This window comes from Scyliorhinus torazame, chromosome 5 (genome assembly GCF_047496885.1).
Source record: "Scyliorhinus torazame isolate Kashiwa2021f chromosome 5, sScyTor2.1, whole genome shotgun sequence".
NCBI classification, from domain to species: Eukaryota; Metazoa; Chordata; class Chondrichthyes; order Carcharhiniformes; family Scyliorhinidae; genus Scyliorhinus; species Scyliorhinus torazame.
Window position 1 is genome coordinate 128,422,366 of NC_092711.1, and position 23,622 is coordinate 128,445,987.

Genomic DNA, 23,622 nt, shown 5'->3' on the forward strand with positions numbered 1-23,622 from the left:
GTGTCAGGAAACCCTCCTGCACACATTGGACAAAAACGGACCCATCTAAAGTACTCGAACTACAGCATTTCCAGTCAATATTTGGAAAGTTAAAGTCCCCCATAACTACCCTGTTGCTTTCGCTCCTATCCAGAATCATCTTTGCAATCCTTTCCTCTACATCTCTGGAAATTTTCAGAGGCCTATAGCACATCCCCAACAGGGTGACCTCTCCTTTCCTGTTTCTAACCTCAGCCCATACTACCTCAGTAGACGAGTCCTCATCAAACGTCCTTTCTGCCGTAGTACTGTCCTTGACTAACAATGCCACCCCTCCCCCTCTTTTACCACCTTCCCTGAGCTTACTGAAATATCTAAACCCCGGCACCTGCAACAACCATTCCTGTCCCTGCTCTATCCATGTCTACGAAATGGCCACAACTTCGAAGTCCCAAGTATCAACCCATGCCGCAAGTTCACCCACCTTATTCCGGATGCTCCTGGCATTGAAGAAGACACACTTTAAACCACCTTCCTGCCTGCCGGTACACTCCTGCAACTTTGAAACCTTACTCATGACCTCACTACTCTCAACCTCCTGTATACTGGAGCTACAATTCAGGTTCCCAATCTCCTGCTGAACTAGTTTAAACCCTCCCCGTACAAAACCATGCTGCCTGTCACTAACCAGTCCATTTTCCTCCAAATCATGGGTCCCGAATCCTGCCATTTCTATCCTTCATTTTTGCGGGGACATGCCTGTCCTGCACTTCAATCAAGAGGCCTTTAAACGCCTCCCACATAGGGCGGCACATGGCGCAGTGGTTAGCACTGGTACTGCGGCGCTGAGGACCCGGGTTCGAATCCCGGCTGTGGGTCACTGTCCGTGTGGAGTTTGCACATTCTCCCCATGTCTGTGTGGGCTTCATCCCCAACCCAAAGACGTGCAGGTTAGGTGGATTGGCCACGCTAAATTGCCCCTTCAATGGAAAAAAAAATATTTGGGTACTCTAAATTTATGTTTAAAAAAATAGCCTCCCACATGTCAGACGTGGATTTGCCCTCAAATAGCCGCCCCCAATCCACATTCCCCAGTTCCTTACTCATGACCTCACTACTCTCAACCTCCTGCTGAACGAGTTTAAACTAGTTTTTCGTCGATCTCATCTCGGCGAGGGACTAGGAGAGTCCGAACAAGAATGATAAAAACAAAATAGTGAGGAAGACTGAAGCTCGTAAGAACTCCGCGGAAACCTTCAATACTAAATTGAAATCGATGGTGGGACCGAACAATTCTTTAATACGATGTGACTTTGACCCTAAAGCGACAGCGAACTTCGTGAGTCGGTCTGTTTTGCAACAGCTGAAGGAGCAGCGGGAAGTCGCTGATCGGCCATGCCTGCCGGCCGACTTCAGAACAAGAATAATAGAGGACTTTGGTGTCTGCGACCTGGTGCTCTCCATGGCAGACCTGAGGTACGCGTTACTATCTCATATTGTAGACATGGACCTTGACTCCATTATAGGCGCAGCTTCATGTGACTCCCTGAATTTAGTCGAGTGACGACGCATATCAGAAGCTGGCTGGTCAGCTGAATACTCCAGATCCCTACAAGATCGTGCAGTGTGCACGTTTATGAGGATTCGGAGGAAATCCAGGTGGAGGACGACAAATCAGCCGAGGAGACGGAACAGCCGGTGAGCATTCCGCACTTCTGGTTAACAGTCTTCGAGAACGTGCACAAGCTCAGTGGCACGATACAGGAGCATGCGTGCCTGTATTAAAGCATCAACAATATGTGAATGTTAAATAAACAGAGCATGGGAAGCTGAGGAGCTTCACTCTGGAGTTTAATGTAACGATGAGAACAATTAAAACTAAACTGGAGCAGAAAGATTGAAGCGCTCGCAGAACAGGTAGGAAAACTGTATCAAATGAATCGTTCTTTAATTTCTTCAGTCCCACCGAAGTTACACAGCGTGGAATGTTAAGCCAAAGTTCAGGAACCAATCTCGGGGCTGACTTTGAACTCGCCACCCTATTTCGTGAACACACAATACCGTATGCGATGTTATATTTTTCGGGTGAAATCATTGCAGACGATGTTGAATCCAATGACGATTGCTACGAATATCCGCTCGAAGATGTTGATGATGATGCAGACAGTGATGGCATGGAACGGTTGGCGAACACTGTGAGCTGCTTGCAGATCTCTCTTCCAGCAGCACAGACGAGGCTCCAGAGGCACTGCTCCGGACGTCTGAAAGGAATGACGAGGTGGTCACGGGGGACGCCCAGACCGCATTGGTCTCTGTGGAGAGCTGGAGTTTGGAAATGCCGCATTTAGAAATTGAAGCTGTTGATACAACAGAAGATCAGCCACTGAGCCAGGTGTGGAAAAAATCATCCCGATCTTGGAAAAACTGGCCTCGGAGGTACGTGGTGACTCATTCCAGGTCGTTGAAATGGTTCCTGTAAATCACTCCCAAACCATCGACAACACTAATGAGAAATGGGAGGATATAGATGACGATTGTGATGACAGTGACGTGGAGATTGCAATAGTAGGCAACTCTGACACTGACCCTGAGGAAGAGCTAATGATAATCTCATTATGTAGGTCCACAGACACTCACACATTGGTGAGTTTGATCAAGGTGACCCAGAGCCTGGAGCAGCTCAGCCAGAGAGCATTGTCATCTCGAGTGATGAAGAGCAAGTGAGCGATGCTCCAGCGAGCCAAGAAGGGGCGATACCGGCACCCCAGTTCAATCTTCACTCAGGCACCAGAAACCGAGGGGTTCCAACATGTCTGAGAGGCCGTAGACATGGGCGTGATCACGCCACCCAAAGATGCGTGACGCCCGAAACTCTGCAGACCTCTCTGCACACGGCAACGACCAGCAGCACGCCAGAGGCTGCTACGCAAAGAAACAAAAGCACCAGACGCAAAAAAAAATCCAGCATCGTGTTTTCAAAGTAAAGAGGAGAATACTGGGAGAGCTAGCTCACCCACCAACAAACCAGCAACGGAAACAACGAGAAGCAGCAAACAGCATCATCCCAGGAAGTGAAAAAGAAAGAGGCTGCTGACGCATGCGTGGCCATCATGGGCACAGGCCTTCCAAAGGCACAGAGCAAAGTGTAGAATAAATAAGAGGCCGGCACGTTAACCAGTCTGGAAACGTCTTGAGACTGGTGAATGTTATGTACTACAATCCCAACGTTTTCGAGGACATCGGACAAAAAAATCACTTTTAATTTGTAAACTGTGAGGAAGGATACTTCACTCCAGGAGTGATTCCACACACAAACAGGAAGATGGTATATCAACACAAACTTTGTTATTAACACAGTATTCAACTAACTTTAACAGTTAGCTTATTGTAATAGATTACAATTCCCAGTTAAACATTGCTTAACAATAAAACACTTTAACATCCTAAGTGCTATCTTCTTTGTCTCCAAACAAGCAAAACCCATCTCTGGTCAAAATCCATTTTCAAATACAGTTAGCAAACAAAGCAATTCTTGCTCTATCGAGATATCTTGAAAAGCCTGCTTTGTGAGAGAGAGATACTTCAGTAACCAGCCTATAGATTTTTGTCTGTTTAATTTCACAACATTTGGCAAAAACTCCTGTTCTGTTCACAGCTAGATTTAAATTGACTGACTCAAAACCAGACTGCTTCAGCCCCTGGCTCATCCCATTAATTACATCATCATTATCCCGCTCAAATCACACAACCTGATTACAAAAGTTTAAACATAATAATCATCTACTCCTAGAAATCATAACAAAAATCCATTAGGCTTCTCCATTTAAACATAAGCATGGTTGGAAATAAGGATGATCTCATTTTACAATGTTTTAATTACCCCTTCTGCAGCCACAATGTCTGGCTTACTTTTAAACCAAAATATTACTGTTTCAGATATATACACACACTAACCCAGACTTGTAATCATCTTTGCACCAGATGCCTTTAATTAATTGGTCAGCACAGTAGCACAGTGGTTAGCACTGCTGCCTCACAGTGCCAGGGACCCGGGTTTAATTTCGGCCTTGCGTCACTGTCTGTGTGGAGTTGGTACATTCTCCCTATGTCTGCATGGGTTTCCTCCAGATGCTCCGGTTTCCTCCTACAGTCCAAAGATGTGCAGGTTAGGTGGATTGACTGTGCTAAATTGCCCCTCAGTGTCCAGGGACGTGCACAGTAGGTTACGGGGTGATGGAGATGGGGCAGGGTAGACATGGATAGCTTGCTAATTCTAAGGGTCGGTGCAGACTAAATGGGCCAAATGGCCTCCTTCTGCACTGTAGGGATTCTATGAATTATATACCTGAAATTCCTACAGTCGACTCACGCACACTCTCTCTCTCTCCCTCCACCCTTCTCTGTCTCTCTGTGTGTTTCTGCCCCTGTTGTATTATGTTAATGGTCATTATTCTCTCTTTCTCTTGGAGATAGATTCTGCACCCCATTGACCCTCCAATTTCCCTTTAATGCCGGCCCCTGTTGGACCCTGAATTGAGCACACGTACCCTCGGCCTCTGACATTCGCCTGAAGCTGGTGGCTTATACCTGCACAGGTATCCTGTGGAAAGTATTAATGGGATTGAACAAAACCAGCATGGGTTTCTGAAGGGAAAATTATACTTTAAAAATCTACTGGAGTTTTTTGAGGATATAACTAGCAGAATAGATCAGGAAAAACCAGTGGATGTGGTGTATTTGGACTCTCAGGTGGCTTTTGCTCAGGTCCCTCACAAGAGGTTGGTGTGAAAAATGAAAGTCCATGGGATAAAGGGTAATTTATTGGCATGGATCGAGAATTGGTTGACAGAGAAGAAACAGAGAGTGGGAATAAATGGATCTTATTCTGAATGGCAGGCAGTGACTCGTGGGGTACCTCAGGAATCAGTCCTTGGGCCCCAGCTGTTCACGATATATATAAATGACCTGGACGAGTGAACCATATGTAACTTTTCTAAGTTTGCTGATGACACAAAACTGGGTGTTACTTAAATGGCGATGTGTTGGGAAGTGTACAGAGGGATCTGGGTGTCCTTGTACATCAGTCAATGAAAGTGGAGAAGGGAGGTGCAGCAAGCAGTTCAGAAGCAAATGGAATGTTTGCCATCATTCCAGGAGGATTTGAGTTCAGAAGTAGAGATGTCATACTGCAGTTATACACGGCCTTGGTGAGACCACTCCTGCGGTGTTGCGAGCAGTTTTGATCCTAAGAAAGGATACCATAGAGAGAGCAACAGAGGTTCATACCGGGTAGGCGGGACTGTCCTGTCAGGAGAGATTGGTATGACTGGGCCTGTATTCACTGGAGTTTAGAAGGATGTGAGGAGATCTGATTGAAACGTATAAAATTCTAACAGGGCTGGACAGACTGGATGCAGGAAGGATGTTTTCCCTGGTTGGGGAATCTAGAACCAGGAGACACAGTCTCAGGATATGGGGCAGACCAGTTAGGGACTGAGATGAGGAAAATGTCTTCATACAGGGGGTGGTGAACCTGTGGAATTCTGTACCACAGAACGTCGTGCAGGCCAAAACATAGATAACTTTTTAGATTTTAATGGCATCAAGGCGTAGGGGGAGAAAGTGGGATTATTGAGCGAGAAGATCAGGAATGGCGGAGCAGGCTTGAAGGGCCGAGTGGCCACTCCTGCCCCTCTTTCTGTGTTTCTATCTGACTCACTTACACTTTAAGAAGTCTGACAACACCAGGTTAAAGTCCAACAGGTTTGTTTCAAACACTAGCTTTCGGAGCGCTGCTCCTTCCTCAGGTGAATCAGGTGAAGGAGCAGTGCTTCAAAAGTTAGTGTTTGAAACAAACCTGTTGGACTTTAACCTGGTGTTGTCAGACTTCTTACTGTGCTCACCCCAGTCCAACGCCGGCATCTCCACATCTTCACTTACACTTTGTTACCTCACTTCCTCTTTGTGACCTCACGTCTTCTCCCCTGCCCTCCCCACTAACTGGTGCACTCTGGGAATTGTAGTCCCACTTGGCCATCAGGTGATGAATGGAGGATTCATGTCCAATCAGTGTGAAGCAGCGGGATGATGGATAGTTGGACTGGCGAATGGGAGAGGTGAAATGTCAGTACAGTTGCTTTCTGTCCAATCAGCGTATGGTAGCTGGATGATGGACAGGTCACCTAGACAATGGAAGGGGAGAGACCCTGTGGTGTCTACCCTTCTGGAAATGTGAAACAAAATGAGAAAATTGTGGAAACTCTGGGTGATTCAGATCTTCTCATCATTTGATTAATTGAAGAATTGGAGTAAAGGGATATTTCAGCACATTCTTCAAATGCTCCCTGAACTTTGTCTGCGTCACGGCATAAATAGCAGTGTTTGTGCAGCAACTCAGTAACTGCAGCATGTAGCCCAATTCTTCAACAAAAGCATCCAGATTTGCAGATTGATACGCCAACCACCACATCTGGAAACTTAAAGTAGTAACCATTAATGTTGACCATAACAGGATGAAATTGGCTGAGATAACGAATAGTAAAATGATGGATTTCCTTCGACTCTCCATCTCTGGGTCTCTGGGACTCTGTTCACTGCTGGGAGCCCGGAGTCTCCTGCGGGCTCTGCTCATTACTAAAATGTGTCTGGTGGTGAGAACATTGAGCAGCAGAATGAGGACAAATGGGACACATGGGTTTAGAATGAAATGGAGGAACACAATTGTGCCCCACACCGGAGATAACAGGACAGCAAATGAGTAATTACAAAACCAGGGGTCATTAATCAGCTCATACTGGCCGCTTACCATAAAATACCAGAAAATGTTCTTTAAACAGCTCAGCACAGTCACTGTTCCCAGAACCACAGACGCCGTTTTCTCGCTGCAATATTTACTTTTCAGCTTCTGACAAGAAATGGCCACAAATCGATCAAAAGTGAAACTGACGGTGAACCAGACAGAACAGTCAGTGGCTGCATAAAGGAGGACGGCGTGGATATTACACACAGGGATGAACTTCAGGAAATGAAACTGTTCATCGAAAACAATCGGAATGTGTCTCAATATCAGGTCGAGGATAACGACCAGTAGATCCGCCAATGACATGGCCACCAGGTAGTGAGTGACACATTTGGAGAGACCACAGTTTTTGCGGATGAGGATCACAACTGTGATTAAGTTCACTGTAAGGAAGGAAAATAAACAATGAAATTGCAGATCAGGCTGGTAGCGAAATGCCCAGTATGATTGAGGAGTTATTGGCAGCACAGTAGCACAGTGGTTAGCACTGTTGCTTCACAGCGCCAGGGACCCATGTTCGATTTCCAGCTTCGGTCACTGACTGTGTGGAGCCTGCACGTTCTCCCTGTGTCTGTGTGGGTTTCCTCCGGGTGCTCCGGTTTCCTCCCACAAGAAAGACATGCATATTAGGTGAATTGGACATTCTGAATTCTCCCTCTGTGTACCCAAACAGGCGCCGTACTGTGGCGACGAGGGGATTTTCACAGTAACTTCACTGCAGCGTTAATGTAAGCCTATGACAATAATAAAGATTATTATCAATTCCCTGGATATGGAAAAAGTTCCAGGGGACTGAAAAATGCTAATGTAACGCCTTTATTCAAAAAGAGAGGGAGGCAGAAAATACAAAACTATAGACTAGTTAGTTTAACATCTGTCATTGGGAAATTGTTAGAATCCATTATTAAGTAATAATAACAGGACATTTAGACAGTCAAAACGCAATCCATCAGAGTCAGCTTGGTTTCATGAAGGGTGAATCATGCTTGACTAATTTGCTAGAGCACTTCGAAGATGGAACAAGCAAAGTGGATAATGGGAATCCTGTAGATGTTGTTAATCTGGACTTCCGGAAGGCGCTTCATAAGGTGCCGCTGAAAAGGTTAATGCACAAGATCAAGATTTGATTTGATTTGATTTATTATTGTCACATGTATTAGTAGACAGTGAAAAGTATTGTTTCTTGCATGCTGTACAAACAATGCATACCGTACATAAGGAAGGAAAGAGAGGCTGCAGAATATAATGTTACAGTTATAGCACGGTGTAGAGAAAAGAGCAACTTAATACGAGGTCCATTCAAAAGTCTGATGGCAGTAGGAAAGAAGCTGTTCGTGAGTCGGTTGGTACGTGACCTCAAACTTTGGTAACTTTTTCTTGATGGAAGATGGTGGAAGAGAGTATGTCCTGGGTGCATGGGGTCCTTAATTATGCTAGCTGTCTTTCTGAGGCAGTGGGAATTATAGATAGAGTCAATGGATGGGAGGCTGGTTTGCGTGATGGACTGGGCTACATTCATGACCTTTTGTCATTTCCTGCGGTCTTGGGCAGAGCAGGATCCATACCAAGCTGTGATACAACCAGAAAGAATGCTTTCTATGGTGCATCTGTAGAAGTTGGTGAGGGTCGTAGCTGACATGCCAAATTTCCTCAGTCTTCTGAGAAATCACATGGGATTAGGGGTAATTTATTAGTTTGGATAGAAGACTGGTTAACCAGCAGAAGTCAGAGAGTCGGCAAGATGGAACTGGTGAGGTACCTCTGGATTCGGACCTCAGGCCCTCACTATTTACAATATAAATGACCTGGATGTGGGGATAGAAGGTACTGGAGCCAAATTTGCAGATGGTGCTAAATAGGTGGGATAGTAAGTTGCAATGAGGAAATAATAAGTTTACAAATGGATATAGATAGGTAAGGTGAGTGGGCCAAGGTGTGGCAGATGGAGTTTAACGTGGATAAGTGTGAGGTTATTCATTTTGGTCGTATAAATAGAAAGGAAACACATTGGGCGCGATTCAATGGAAACATTTCAAAGTGTCATTTTGGGCGGGTCGGGGGTTGTTGGAGACCCCTATTCAATAGCACTTAGTGCAAGAAGCGAGCCCCCACGTGAATCTCAACAGGCCTGGCATCCTCGCCGTCTGAGTCACCCGACTCCTGCCTCAGCTGCTCACCACTAACAAGGGAAAGCTGCTTTTGAACGTTCCCTCAGCACTCACTCTCTGCCAAGACACGAGGATGGCAGCACAGAGGCCTGCTCCTTGCTCTGGGGATGCCGATCTGACCAGGCTGCCCGACACCTTGGGTGAGAGGCGGGGCACCTTGTTCCCCAAAGGGAGTTGGAGAACCAGTCAGCAGGGTCAGCAATGCTGCCTGGGAGGCCGTGGCAGTGGCCGCCAGTGTGGGCACCATGACCAGGAGGACCCACATCCAATGTTGGAAGAAGACCAATGATCTCTAAGGAGCTGCAAGTGTTCCCACCTCTCTCATGGCATCAGTCCCACCTGCCATCCCTCAAATTCCCAAACCCCCCTACCTACCTCCCCAATCCACTGGCTGGCACCTCGCACCCCTCCCAGCATCCCTCCCAATTCCTAATCGCCCTTCAGAAGGTAGTGGTGAGCTGCCTTCTTGAGCCCCTGCAGTCCTTCAGGTGTAGGTATACCCACTGTGCTGTTAGGGAGGGAGTTTCAGGATGTTGCCCCAGCGACAGTGAAGGAACGGCGATATATTTCCAAGTCAGGGTGGTGAGTGACTTGGAGAGGAACCTGTGGGCGGTGGGGTTCCCAGGTATCTGCTGCCCTTCCTGACGATTGGGGTCACAGGTTTGGAAGGTGCTGCCTAAGGAGCCTTGGTGAGTTGCTGCAGTGGATCTTGGAGATGGTACACACACTGCTGTCACTGGGTGCTGCTGATGGAGTGAATGAAACAAACTACTTGTGGCCCACCATTATTTCTGTCTCTCCCTTGCCAGAGGACTGCTCATCGCTCAGATATAACTCCACGACGGTCATAGAGAAAGAACAATAACCATAAACAGCATCATCGATCACAGGATGACTAAACGTCTATACGCCACACTTACCCTTTCCTTTCTGGTCTAAAACATCAAATCTCATTCATGAAGGTGTGGAACTACTGGACAATCTGATAATGGCTTCTCCAAAACTGTCTACCACAGGCCTACCTTCACCGGCCGATATACCCATTGGAATTCATTCACCTTCACATCCCATAAGATTGGCCTTATCAGCAATCTTGCAAATAACGCTCCAGCTATTCGCTCACCTTGTAAATTTGACGCAGAAATCCAGCACACCAGAGTTACCCTGCAGGACAATGACTAACCTGTTCAGATCATCCATCACTGTGTACCCCCCAAACTCACAAACAGCTGTGACCTTCAGACCTGAGAAGTGCCTGGTCTCCTCCAATTACCCAGGAAAGTGATTCGGACGTCAATGGAATGTTGGCGTTTATTGCAAGAGGAATGGAATATACACGTCGGGATTTTCAGCTGCAGAGTGTTGGTGAGGCCACATCTGGAATGCTGCGCGCAGCTTTGCTTTCCTCACTTGAGAAAAGATATAAATGGTCAGAGGAGGTTCACTCGGCCGATACGTGACATGTGGGGTGGGGAGTGGCAGGGGCTCGGGGTGCTGTGGCTGTGGTGGGGAGTGGCAGGGGCTCGGGGTGCTGTGGCTGTGGTGGGGAGTGGCAGGGCCTCGGGGTTCTGTGGCTGTGGTGGGGAGTGGCAGGGGCTCGTGGTGCTGTGGCTGTGGTGGGGAGTGGCAGGGGCTCGGGGTGCTGTGGCTGTGGTGGGGAGTGGCAGGGGCTCGTGGTGCTGTGGCTGTGGTGGGGAGTGGCAGGGGCTCGGGGTGCTGTGGCTGTGGTGGGGAGTGGCAGGGGCTCGGGGTGCTGTGGCTGTGGTGGGGAGTGGCAGGGGCTCGGGGTGCTGTGGCTGTGGTGGGGAGTGGCAGGGGCTCAGGGTGCTGTGGCTGTGGTGGGGAGTGGCAGGGGCTCGGGGTGCTGTGGCTGTGGTGGGGAGTGGCAGGGGCTCGGGGTGCTGTGGCTGTGGTGGGGAGTGGCAGGGGCTCGGGGTGCTGTGGCTGTGGTGGGGAGTGGCAGGGGCTCGGGGTGCTGTGGCTGTGGTGGGGAGTGGCAGGGGCTCGGGGTGCTGTGGCTGTGGTTACCTTATGGGTAAAGATTGGACAGGTTGGGCCTGTTGTTCATTGAAGGTTAGAAGATTGAGAGGTGACCTTACTGAAACATAAGATCCTGAGGGGACTGGACAGGGTGGGTACTGAGAGGATATTTCCCCTGTGGACGAGGGTAGAGCTCGGGGACACAGGTTAAAAATAAGGGGCCTTCCCTTTAAGGTGGAGATGAGGAGAAACGTTTCCTTTCAGAGGGTTGTGAGTCTTTGGAACTCTCTTCCCCAGAGAGGGTGGAGGCAGAGTCATTGAACATTTTTAAGGTCGAGGTAGATAGATTCCTGACTAACAAGGGAGTCAAAGGGAGTCATAAGCTTGTTCCTCAGAAGCCCCTGGCACCTAGCAGCACAACCCCTTCATATCGGGTGCGGTGCCCACACATGCCACCTGCTCTCGACCCCCCTGACCCATCAGGCGTGCAGCTCCCAATGACCTGTCTTTGTCCTCATAGGAGAAGGCAGCCCACGATAAGCAGGGAAGGGCCAAGACAGGAGGTGGAGTCCGAGATCTGAGTCCTCACCCCCTAAGTGATAAGGGTGCTAGAGATTGCAGGGTTGCCCCAGGAGAGAGCAGTGACCGACAGCGAGGTCAGCCTGTGCCAGGGAAGTGAAGATTCACTGCTCCTTCTGTTGAGTTAAATAATCTGGGATAACACAGGCTGCAACTGGATGCAGCTTTAACCAAAAGATACTCCAGTCCTTGAAGTTAGTTCAATCTGATTTATTGAACCAGTAGCACAGTTAGCACAGTTCTCGGAGTTCGACTCGCTGCTAACCTAAGTGTGGTTACTCTGTCTGACTGAACCAGACTAGCTCTTAGCCACGTGCTGGAGGTGTGATACTGCACATACACCCTGACTCACTCAGATGTTCATCAGTGGAAAGAGACAAGTGTGAGTGCCTCGTGCCTTTTATAGTGAGATACCACCCCCGAGTGTCCTGCCTGCTCATTGGTCATGTCCTGTTCTCTGTGTTCATTAGCTGCCTGTCTGCATATCATTGTCTGCATGACTGCATATCATTATCTGCATGGCTGCATATCATTATCTGCATGGCTGCATATCATTGTCTGCATGGCTGCATATCATTGTCTGCATGGCTGCATATCATTGTCTGCATGGCTGCATATCATGACACCTTCATCCAGTTGACCTGTCTCAAGTGACTCGTTCATGTTTCCCAAAATGATCTTTCCCTCTCACTGACCACATGTCCGTTGTCTCGCAGGGTCACCATACGATGAGTCATGTACCCAAGGGAGCACCCAAGGGAGACAGCAGTTGGAGGTCTGCTGGGTCCCAGTCTGATGTTGAGACTCTGGTTCTCCCAGAGTTGATCCGGGTGATAGGACACAACCGTGACATTCAGGACGGGGTATCAATGACATTCCAGCGAGCACATAGACGATTGGAGGAGTCCCAAAGCCTTCAGGTGCAGGATGTGGTGCCGACAATGCGAGGCACCCAGGCCATCACTGCTGGGATGGGGACTGCAATGGAAAACCAGGAGCACAACATCCACACTTTGAGTAGTGGTGCCCAAGGCAATGCTCAGTCTGTGGCGACCATGGCTGAGGGCCTCGACATAATGACCCAGTTGATGACAATAAAGAAAAGTACAGCACAGGAACAGGCCCTTCGGCCCTCCAAGCCTGTACCGATCATAATGTCTTCATTAAAGAAAAAACCTTCTGCCCTTACTCGGTCCGTATCCCTCTGTTTCTTCCTATTCCTGTACCCATCCAGATGCGTCTTAAATGTTGCTAATGTGCCAGTTTCCACCACATCCTCTAGCTGTGTGTTCCAGGTGCCCACCACTCTCTGTGTGAAAAACATACCCCGCATATAGATAAAGATAGATAGTTTTTTGAAGAATAAAGGGATTAAGGGTTATGGTGTTCGGGCCGGAAAGTGGAGCTGAGTCCACAAAAGATCAGCCATGATCTCATTGAATGGCGGAGCAGGCTCGAGGGGCCAGATGGCCTACTCCTGCTCCTAGTTCTTATGTTCTTATGTTATGTCCCTTAAACTTTCCCCCTCTCACCTTGAACCTGTGCCCCCTTGTAAATGACACTTCCACCCTTGGGAAAAGCCTCTGATTATCCACCCTGTCTATGCCTCTCATAATTCTGTCGACTCTTTCAGGTCTCCTGCTCATTCCCCAATACAAAGTCTAATATGCCCCCCTCCCTGGTTGAACAATTATATCAAAAAGCCCTCCTGGACCCATCTAACAAATTGCTCTCCATCCAAGCCCCTGGCTGTCAGGGATTCCCAGTCAATATGGGGAAAGTTAAAGTCACCCAGCACAACTACCCTGCTTTTTTCACACCTTTTGGTGGCACAGTAGCACAGTGGTTAGCACTGCTGCATCACAGCTCCAGGGACCCGGGTTCAATTCCCACCTCGGGTGACTATCTTTGTTGAGTTTGCACTTTCTCTCTGTGTCTGCGTGGGTTTCCTCCGGGTGCTCTGGTTTCCTCCCACAGTCCATATATGTGCAGGTTAGGTGGATTGGCCATTATATACTGTCCCTGAGTGTCCTAAAGTTCCATGCAGTAATCCAGGCTCTCAGTTCATCTGTCTTACCTGTTATACTTCTTGCATTGAAGCAAACGCACTCCAGACCTCCAGTCCCGCTGAGCCCTGTGGCTTCCCTCTGCCTGCCCTTACTCTGCACTCTGTTTATCTCAGTCTCACTCTTTTCCCCAGTCTGTACACTTACTGCTCTGCTGGTCTGGTTCCCACCCCCCCTGCCACACTCGTTTAAATCCTCCCGATCAGCACTAGCAAACCTCTCGCCCAGGATATTGGTGCCCCTCCAGTTCATGTGCAACCCGTCCTTCTTGTACAGGTCCCACCTTCCCTAGAAGACATCCCAGTGATCCATATCTGTAAAGCCCTCCCTCCGACAGCAGCTCTTTCGCCACGTGTTCAACTCCACTATCTCCCTGTTGAAAGCCTCACTAGCACGGGGCACGGGGAGTAACCCTGAGATTACTAGCCTCGAGCTCCTGCTTTTAAGCTCCTGACCAAACTCCCTAAATTGTCTTTGCAGGACCTCTTCCACTTCCTGCCTATGTCATTCGTGCCAATGTGGACAATGGCATCTGTCTATTTACCCTCCTGTTTCACAGATTATCATAGAATTTACAGTGCAGAAAGAGGCCATTCGGCCCATCGAGTCTGCACCGGCTCTTGGAAAGAGCACCCTACCTAAGGTCAACACCTCCACCCTATCCCCATAGCCCAGTAACCCCACCCAACACTAAGGACAATTTTGGACACTAAGGGCAATTTATCACGGCCAATCCACCTAACCTGCACATCTTTGGACTGTGGGAGGAAACCGGAGCACCCGGAGGAAACCCACGCACACTCGGGGAGGATGTGCAGACTCCGCACAGACAGTGACCCAAGCCGGAATCGAACCTGGGACCCAGGAGCTGTGAAGCAATTGTGCTATCCACAATGCTACCGTGCTGCCCGGTTTCAGGATGCCCCCTAGCCGTTCAGAGACATCCAGGACCCTGGTACCAGGGAGGCAACACACCATCCTGCAGTCCCGTTGGCGGCCACAGAAATGCCTGTCTGTGCCCCTGCCCGCTCCTTGACACCAGTTCTTCGGCTACCCACAGTACAGTCGAGGTGACTGAATTTACTCCTCCCCGAATCCTCTTCTGCTGCCTCTACTGGATGGGGGACATATCCCAGACACAGATGCACATTGTCGAGACACTCCAGAGTATGGCCCAGTCATAGGGGGCCATTGCTGAAGCCCATGGTGCAGACAATGGAGAGTCTCCAGGACTGGCAGTGCCAGGTCCATAGGGGACCATTGCTGAAGCTCATGGTGCAGACAATGGAGAGTCTCCAGGACTGGCAGTGCCAGGTCTCCCGGATGCTTGTGGAGCTCACTCCAGCTGCCCCTTCGTGCCATGAAACCACCCAGGGCCCTATGGGCACCCTCAGGGAGGAGGAAGCGCTGGAACCCATCCCAGAGCCTTCCACCAAGGAGACTAAGGCGGTCTCCATTCCTTCTAAATCCCGCCCTCCTCCTCACATTGGCACATCTCCAGGGCAGCAGCCAGAACAGGGTGGCACAGCGATGCCTGTGACACCAGTTAGTCAGCCAGGGCCCTCTGGCTCCAGGCCTGGAGGACGTCTGCCACGGGCATCATAGGCCAAGGGGGTGGAAGGCAGTAGGCTGCCTCCATCTCTGATATGCATCCTGGGGACACACCTAGACGTAGCAGGAGGCCCCGATAGACAAAGAGGTGAGGATCACTGAGTGGGCACTGCGGAGGTCACTTTCCGGGGTGGGGGGGGGGGGGGGGGGGGAAATGGAAATCTGTCACGGTAAAATATTCATCATTAAAACATGTCACACCTGATACATGGGAAGGCTCTGTTACTTTAATCTTCACAGGGGGCCTGGCCACACTCCCACCCCCTGTCCCCCCCCCGCCTCCCCCGGCACAGTGGTCCAGGAGAAAAAGCCCCCGATGCAGCCTCCATCATGAGGATAGGTGTGAGCGCGCTGTCAGCAGAGAGACAGGAGCCAGACTTAATCAGACCCTAAGGAGCAGCAGAGCTTTCCTCACGGTGACTGGTCATCACTCTCCTGCCTTGGGACCGCGGACACGGCCAACACAGGCCCATCACCCTGCAGGGTTACAGAGACCCCTGGAGGGGGAAACGGGGTGGTGCGGGAAGGGGCAGCATGATGGTGGGGGGTGGGGAAGGGGCAGTGTGATGGTGGGGGAGGGGCAGTGTGATGGTGGGGGGTGGGGAAGGGGCAGTGTGATGGTGGGGGGTGGGGAAAGGGCAGTGTGATGGTGGGGGGGTGCGGGAAGGGGCAGTGTGATGGTGGGGGGTGGGGAAGGGGCAGTGTGATGGTGGGGGGTGGGGAAGGGGCAGTGTGACGGTGGGGGGTGCGGGAAGGGGCAGTGTGATGGTGGGGGGTGGGGAAGGGGCAGTGTGATGGTGGGGGGTGGGGAAGGGGCAGTGTGATGGTGGGGGGTGGGGAAGGGTCAGTGTGATGGTGGGGAAGGGGCAGTGTGATGGTGGGGGGTGGGGAAAGGGCAGTGTGATGGTGGGGGGTGGGGAAGGGGCAGTGTGATGGTGGGGGGTGGGGAAGGGCCAGTGTGATGGTGGGGGGTGGGGAAAGGGCAGTGTGATGGTGTGGGGTGGGGAAGGGGCAGTGTGATGGTGGGGGGGGTGCAGGAAGGGGCAGTGTGATGGTGGGGGGTGGGGAAGGGGCAGTGTGATGGTGGGGGGGTGGGGAAGGGGCAGTGTGATGGTGGGGGGTGGGGAGGGGGCAGTGTGATGGTGGGGGGTGGGGAAGGGGCAGTGTGATGGTGGGGGGTGGGGAAAGGGCAGTGTGATGGTGGGGGGTGGGGAAGGGGCAGTGTGATGGTGGGGGGTGGGGAAGGGGCAGTGTGATGGTGGGGGGTGGGGAAGGGGCAGTGTGATGGTGGGGGGTGGGGAAAGGGCAGTGTGATGGTGGGGGTGGGGAAGGGCAGTGTGATGGTGGAGGGCGGGGGAAGGGGCAGTGTGATGGTGGGGGTGGGGAAGGGGCAGTGTGATGGTGCGGGTTGGGGAAGGGGCAGTGTGATGGTGGGGGTGGGGAAGGGGCAGTGTGATGGTGGGGGGTGGGGAAGGGGCAGTGTGATGGTGGGGGGTGGGGAAGGGGCAGTGTGATGGTGGGGGGTGCGGGAAGGGGCAGTGTGATGGGGGGTGCGGGAAGGGACAGTGTGATGGTGGGGGGTGGGGAAGGGGCAGTGTGATGGTGGGGAAGGGGCAGTGTGATGGTGGGGGGTGGGGAAGGGGCAGTGTGATGGTGGGGGGCGGGGAAGGGGCAGTGTGATGGTGGGTGGTGGGGAAGGAGCAGTGTGATGGTGGGGGGGGGGGTGGGGAAGGGGCAGTGTGATGGTGGGGGGTGGGGAAGGGGCAGTGTGATGGTGGGGGGTGGGGAATGGGCAGTGTGATGGTGGGGGGTGGGGAAGGGGCAGTGTGATGGTGGGGGGTGGGGAAGGGGCAGTGTGATGGTGGGGGGCGGGGAAGGGGCAGTGTGATGGTGGGTGGTGGGGAAGGAGCAGTGTGATGGTGGGGGTGGGGGTGGGGAAGGGGCAGTGTGATGGTGGGGGGTGGGGAAGGGGCAGTGTGATGGTGGGGGGTGGGGAATGGGCAGTGTGATGGTGGGGGGTGGGGAAGGGGCAGTGTGATGGTGGGGGGTGGGGAAGGGGCAGTGTGATGGTGGGGGGTGGGGAAGGGGCAGTGTGATGGTGGGGGGTAGGGAAGGGGCAGTGTGATGGTGGGGGGTGGGGAAGGGGCAGTGTGATGGTGGGGGGTGGGGAAGGGGCAGTGTGATGGTGGGGGGTGGGGAAGGGGCAGTGTGATGGTGGGGGTGGGGAAGGGGGTGTTGAGCTGACAGACACAACCTTGTCTCAGGCAATCTGGAGACAATGAGGGCCTCTCTGGTCCTCTTGGTAGTCGGACCCTTGCCTATTCTTGCCCTCCATCCTCCAGCCCCTCCTGGCCCACCTCTTCCTCCTCAGATGAGTCCTCACATTCCTCCTCCTCCTCATTCAGCAGGCTGCCCCACTGCTGTGCCAGACTGGAGGGCACAGCAGACCACCACAGGGCAGGAGACCCTCTGGGGGGGAGGAGGGGGGTGGGGGGTGGTACAGCAGTGACCACCAGAGCAGTCCAGGCATCGGAACTGCATTTTAAGCCGCCCGATACACCGCTCCATGACAGCACGGGTGGCAATGAGGGCCTCATTGTAACGGGTCTCCATCTCAGTCTCAGGCCTCCGCACTGGCGTCATCGGCCATGACTCCAGCGGTTATCCATTGCCCCCACAAGCCATCCCATCATCCCGGGGTGGTGGCTGAACACACCAGGGTCTCCGTGTGCCTCATGCTGAAGCTGTCACTCCCTCCCCCAGGATAGGGGGCACACGCGTGCATGATGTTGAGCTGGTCACTGGGAGCAGGTGTCCTCCACGGGGTAGCATGTCCGCGAGGACGTGGCACAGGCGCCGCACTGTCTCTATTGAGACGCAGTCTTCTGGGTTTTATGGTGTCCGTCACCTCAGCAAAGCTGCCTCTGAGCCTGCAATGGCCACGCCAAATCGCCCCTTAATTGGAAAAATAAATGACTTGGGTACTCTAAATTTATATAAAAATATATATATATATCGGAGATCTTCCCTTTCCCCATCGCATCCCGTGATAACATCCTGTCTTTCAGTGTGGGTCTCGGCAACTGGGGGAATGAGGACAACTCTTAACGAGTAAAGTTCCTCACCTGCAAATACCTGAAGTGCTCGCCCTCGGGAGTTGAAATTTTTCCTCCATCTCCTCTAGACTCGCAAACCTACCTTCCACAAATAAATGCCTCGACCTCTCGACCCCTCTTCTCCTCCATATCCTGGACATTGCGTCCAGCCTTGATGGTGCAAACCTCTGATCCTCACACATTGGCGACAGTAAAGACATATCCCTCAGCCCAAAATGTTGTCCAAACTGGTTCCAATTTCTTAAAGATGCCACTACCACCGGGCTCATCCAGAGTTTGGTCGGGGAGAACGGAAGAGGGGCCGTAACCACCACCCTTAGACATGACCCTACACAAGAGGCCTCTTCCATCCGACCCCACCCCGCACCTCAAACCATCTTCCCGCTTTTCCCGAGTTTGCGCCAGTAATAGAGCATCAGGTTTGGCAGCGCCAACCCACCTGATTGTCGCCCTCTCTGCAGGAAAGCTCTTCTATTCCGAGGAGTCTTTCCCGCCCAAACAAAGGCAGAGATTAGTCTATAAAACCCGAGCGAAAAAGATTCATTCCCCTGACGATTTCAGCGCAATGGCCAATGGTTCAATCACGAGCGTAAACAATAGTGGAGACAGCAGCATCCCAGTCTCGTGCCCCTGTGTAGTCGGAAATATCCTGAGCTCACAGCAAATAAAAGTAGGACCGAACCCAAATCGTCCTCAAAAGTCCACTCCACACGGTCAATGGCCTTCTCCAGATCCATGGAGGTGGTTACCTCCGGCACCTGCTCCATAGGGGGCAACATGACCGCATTCAAAAGCCTCCTGATGTTGGACGATAACTGTGGCCCCTGACAAACCCTGTCTGGTCCTCAGAGATCACTTCTGGTGTGCACTCCTCCAAACATTTCGCCAGAACGATAGCTGGTATTTTCACATCAGTATTTTATAGTGAGATAAGTCGATAAGACCCACACTCAAGGGGATCTTTGTCCTTTTTCGGGATTAGAGAAATCGAGACCTGTGTTCCCGTGGCAGGCAGCTCCCCCCTCAGCAGAGACTCGTTGAACATTCCCAGTAAGTGCGGCACCAACAAGGCCGCAAACTATGTGTAAAATTCGTCCGGAAAACCATCCGGCCCCGGTACTTTCCCCGATGGCCTGGAACCAATACAGTCTATAACTTCCTCTTTTCCAGGGCAGTAACCAGCTCTCCCCCTCATCTTTAACCTGAGCTATTTCCCATGTGGCTGCCTGCCGTCTCAATTGGCTTAATCCCCGTACGCATAAAGTGTCCCTCGCAAACGGCGAAGCTGGCTCACCGCATTCCCCGTCGATTCAAACTCAAACATCATTTGTTGCCTCATTCTCTCTGCCAATTGGCACAGTGGGTTAGCATTGCTGCCTCACGGAGCCGAGGTCCCAGGTTCGATCCCGGCTCTGAGTCACTGTCCGTGTGGAGTTTGCACATTCTCCCCGTGTTTGCGTGGGTTTCGCCCCCACAACCCAAAGATGTGCAGGCTAGGCGGATTGGCCACGCTAAATTGCCCCTAAATTGGAAAAATGAATTGGGCCGTACGGGCCGTGGAGTACAGCCCATCCGAACCCAAGTTTGTCCACCACCCTCTGCCTTTCAGCCCTGCCAGCCTTAACCTTGTGGTCCCCGTACGATATTATTCCTCCTCTGATCACTGCCTTCAACGCTTCCCAGAACGTGGAAGGCGAGACCTCCCCATTCTGGTGGGACGTAATTCCCTGTGGCTGAAGCCCCCTTTCACTAAACCCCTTCTCTGGCAGGGGTGATGTGTCCGACCTCCATGGTGGGCACGAGGCTCGGCCCGTCTCTAATCACATCTCCACAGAGTGTGGAGCATGGCCCGATATTACTATCACCGTTTACTCAGCTCTCACCATCCCCGGGAGTAACGCCTTTCCCACTGTGAAAAAAATCTATTCTGGAGTGGACTCGGTGCAAGTGAGAGAAGAAGGAAAACTCCATCTCCTCTGGGTGACAAAATCTCCACGGATCCACCCCCACCCCATCTTTTCCATTAACACTGGCTACTTCTGGGATGGACCTGGGACTTGACCTGTCCATCCTTGGGTCTAACACACAATTGAAATCCCCATAACCAACTGGTGTGGGTCTAGATCAGGGATGGTTGCCAATATCCTTTTGATAAAATCTGCATCATCCCAATTTGGTGCATAAACATTCACTCATACCACCGGAGCACCCACCAACGCCCCATTCACCATAACATCTCACCCCCCAGGCTTTCAAAATGCTAGTCGCCGTAAATGCCGCCCGCTTATTCATCAAGATCGCAACTCTTCTCGACCTTGAATCAAAATTTGAGTGAAACGCCAGCCCCACCCACCCTTTCCTCAGTCTCGTCAGGTCTCTGATTTGCAAATGTGTCTCCTGCAAGAAGACTACATCTCCGTTCAAAGTCCTCAAATGAGTAAATACCCGGGACCTTTTAACCCGACCATTAAGTCCCTTAATGTTCCAGGGGGGTGGGCACGGGAGCAATAGGTCAGAAGGTGAGAGCATTGAGGGAGAAATAGGGAATCGGGCCAGTAAGGCTCTGAGGCAGAGCAGACAGGGAGAAGTTGCTGAACACAGCGGGTCTGGTGGCCTGAAGTGCATATGTTTTAATGCAAGAAGTATTACGGGTAAGGCAGATGAACTTAGAGCTTGGATTAGTACTTGGAACTATGATGTTGTTGCCATTACAGAGACCTGGTTGAGGGAAGGGCAGGATTGGCCGCTAAATGTTCCAGGATTTAAATGTTTCAGACGGGATAGAGGGGGATGTAAAAGGGGTGGCGGAGTTGCGCTACTGGTTAGGGAGAATATCACAGCTGTACTACGGAAGGACACCTCAGAGGGCAGTGAGGCTATATGGGTAGAGATCAGGAATAAGAAGGGTGCAGTCACAATGTTGGGGGTTTACTACAGGCCTCCCAACAGCCAGGGGGAGATAGAGGAGCAGATAGGTAGACAGATTTTGGAAAAGAGTAAAAACAACAGGGTTGTTCTGATGGGAGACTTCAACGTCTCCAATATTGACTGGGACTCACTTAGTGCCAGGGGCTTAGACGGGCAGAGTTTGTAAGGAGCATCCAGGAGGGCTTCTTAAGACAATATGTAGACAGTCCAACTAGGGAAGGGGCTGTACTGGACCTGGTATATTGGGGAATGAGCCCGGCCAGGTGATAGAAGTTTCAGTAGGGGAGCAATTCGGGAACAGTGACCACAATTCAGTAAGTTTTAAAGTGTTGGTTGACAAGGATAAGAGTGGTCCTAGGGTGAATGTGCTAAATTGGGGGAAAGCTAATTGTAACAATATTAGGCGGGAACTGAAGAACCTAGATTGGGGGTGGATGTTTGAGGGTAAATCAGCATCTGACATGTGGGAGTCAAGTGTCAGTTGAAAGGAATTCAGGACCGGCATGTTCCTGTGAGGAAAAAGGATAAAAACAGCAATTTTCAAGAACTTTGGATAACGAGAGATATTGTAGGCATCGTCAAAAAGAAAAAGGAGGCAATTGTCAGGGCTAAAAGGCTGGGAACAGACGAAGCCTGCGTGGAATATAAGGAAAGTAGGAAGGAACGTAAGCAAGGAGTCAGGAGGGCTAGAAGGGGTCATGAAAAGTCATTGGCAAATAGGGTTAAGGAAAATCCCAAGGCTTTTTACACGTACATAAAAAGCAAGAGGGTAGCCAGGAAAGGGTTGGCCCACTGAAGGACAGGGAAGGGAATCTTTGTGTGGAGCCAGAGGAAATGGGCGAGGTACTAAATGAATACTTTGCATCAGTATTCACCAAAGAGAAGGAATTGGTGGATGTTGAGCCTGGAGAAGGGTGTGTAGATAGCCTGGGTCACATTTATAAAAAAAATATATGTATATTTATTGAAGTTTTTAACACAATTTTTCTCCCTTACAAACAATAACCTCCTCCCCCTCCCCCCGTAACAAAAAAAAACGAGAAATCGCACAGAGCAAGATAATTACATGGCAAAATGATATATTTACACAGCTTTGTACACTGGCCCTCACCCGTACGTGCCAGTTTCCCCCAACCCTTCATGTTATCTCTTGCTCATCCAGCCTCCCAGGCAGTCCCCCCTTCCCCCCCCTCCCCCCCCCCCCTCTCCCAGGACGTCCCCTCCACACCCCACACCCCCCCAAAGGTTGCTGCTGCTGCTGACCGACCTTCCTCTAACGCTCCGCGAGATAGTCTAGGAACGGTTGCCACCGCCTGTAGAACCCCTGCGCAGACCCTCTCAAGGCGAACCTAATCCTCTCCAACTTTATGAACCCAGCCATATCATTTATCCAGGCCTCCAGGCTGGGGGGCTTCGCCTCCTTCCACATTAGCAAGATCCTTCGCTGGGCTACTAGGGACGCAAAGGCCAGAATGCCGGCCTCTTTCGCCTCCTGCACTCCCGGTTCGTCCACTACTCCAAATATTGCTAGCCCCCAGCTTGGCTTGACCCGGACTTTCACCACCTGAGATATTGCTCCCGCCACTCCTCTCCAGAACCCCTCCAGTGCCGGGCATGACCAAAACATATGGACATGGTTCGCCGGGCTCCCTGAGCACCTTCCACATCTGTCCTCTACCCCAAAGAACCTACTCAACCTCGCCCCCGTCAAGTGCGCTCTGTGGACCACCTTAAATTGTATCAGGCTGAGCCTGATGAGGAGGAGGAATTAACCCTACCTAGGGCATCAGCCCACAGACCTTCCTCGATCTCCTCCCCCAGCTCCACTTCCCATTTACCCTTCAACTCTTCTACCAGCGCTTCCCCCTCTTCTTTCAACTCCTGGTGTATTTCCGACACCTTGCCCTCCCCGACCCATACACCCGAGATCACCCTATCTTGAACTTCTTGTGCCGGGAGCAACGGGAATTCCCTCACCTGTCGCCTCACAAAAGCCCTCACCTGCATATATCGAAAGGCATTTCCCGGGGGTAACTCGAACTTCTCCTCCAGTGCCCCTAGGCTCGCAAACGTCCTGTCGATGAACAGGCCCCCCATTCTTCCAATCCCCGCCCGATGCCAGCTCTGGAACCCCCGTCCATCTTCCCCGGGACAAACCGGTGGTTACCCCTGATCGGGGACCACACCGATGCTCCCATTGCACCCTGGTGCCGTCTCCACTGGCCCCAGATCCTTAGCGTTGCGGCCATCACCGGGCTTGTGGTATACTTTGTCGGCGAGAGCGGCAGGGGTGTCGTCACCAATGCCCCCAGGCTCGTTCCTTTACTGGACGCCATCTCCATCCTCTTCCATGCCGCCCCCTCTCCCTCCATAACCCACTTGCGGATCATCGCAAC

General features: G+C 51.5%; 1 long non-coding RNA gene across 1 annotated transcript; it reads left to right on the top strand.

The window, feature by feature from the left end:
* Window positions 1–11,038: 11,038 nt before the first annotated feature.
* On the top strand, window positions 11,039–12,693 carry LOC140419718 (uncharacterized). The gene is made up of 2 exons (XR_011945996.1): window positions 11,039–11,887; window positions 12,222–12,693. It is a non-coding gene; the product is annotated as an uncharacterized lncRNA (long non-coding RNA).
* The last annotated feature ends 10,929 nt before the right edge of the window (window positions 12,694–23,622 follow it).